A 707-nucleotide genomic window follows, 5' to 3' on the forward strand; every position below is an offset into this window, starting at 1 on the left:
TGCACTGGTGCGGTTGAGAGGGAGGGGTGGAAACCGCGTTAAACTCGTCTCCGTAGTTGAGAGGGAGCGGCCAAAGCAATGTACAATCGTCTTTGTAGTGGAGCTGGGAGGGGCAAGGATAAGGGACGGAGACCGGGGTAACATGTCGGATGCGATCATACCAGCACTAAAGCACCGGATCCCATCAGAACTCCGAAGTTAAGCGTGCTTGGGCGAGAGTAGTACTAGGATGGGTGACCTCCTGGGAAGTCCTCGTGTTGCATTCCCTTTTTAATTTTTTTCGCGCCGCTTGCAAAACAAAACGCACGTGTAAGTAATATATTTACCGTGTTTTTTTATTTTGCACGAGTGCGGTAAGTCATAGCTGGGTGCTCACGATTCACGGGTCCAGCGTCGGCGTTGTGGCGCGGCAAGCGTGCACTGGTGCGGTTGAGAGGGAGGGGTGGAAACCGCGTTAAACTCGTCTCCGTAGTTGAGAGGGAGCGGCCAAAGCAATGTGAGCTGGGAGGGGCAAGGATAAGGGACGAAGACCGGGGTAACATGTCGGATGCGATCATACCAGCACTAAAGCACCGGATCCCATCAGAACTCCGAAGTTAAGCGTGCTTGGGCGAGAGTAGTACTAGGATGGGTGACCTCCTGGGAAGTCCTCGTGTTGCATTCCCTTTTTAATTTTTTTCGTCCTGCTTGCAAAACAAAACGCACGT

General features: G+C 52.6%; 2 non-coding genes across 2 annotated transcripts; both read left to right on the forward strand.

The window, feature by feature from the left end:
• Positions 1-147: 147 nt before the first annotated feature.
• On the forward strand, positions 148-266 carry LOC123174320 (5S ribosomal RNA). The gene has a single exon (XR_006486950.1). It is a non-coding gene; the product is annotated as a 5S ribosomal RNA (ribosomal RNA).
• Positions 267-545: 279 nt separating this feature from the next.
• On the forward strand, positions 546-664 carry LOC123174332 (5S ribosomal RNA). The gene has a single exon (XR_006486961.1). It is a non-coding gene; the product is annotated as a 5S ribosomal RNA (ribosomal RNA).
• Positions 665-707: the final 43 nt, after the last annotated feature.

This window comes from Triticum aestivum, unplaced genomic scaffold (assembly GCF_018294505.1).
Source record: "Triticum aestivum cultivar Chinese Spring unplaced genomic scaffold, IWGSC CS RefSeq v2.1 scaffold2488, whole genome shotgun sequence".
NCBI lineage: Eukaryota > Viridiplantae > Streptophyta > Magnoliopsida > Poales > Poaceae > Triticum > Triticum aestivum.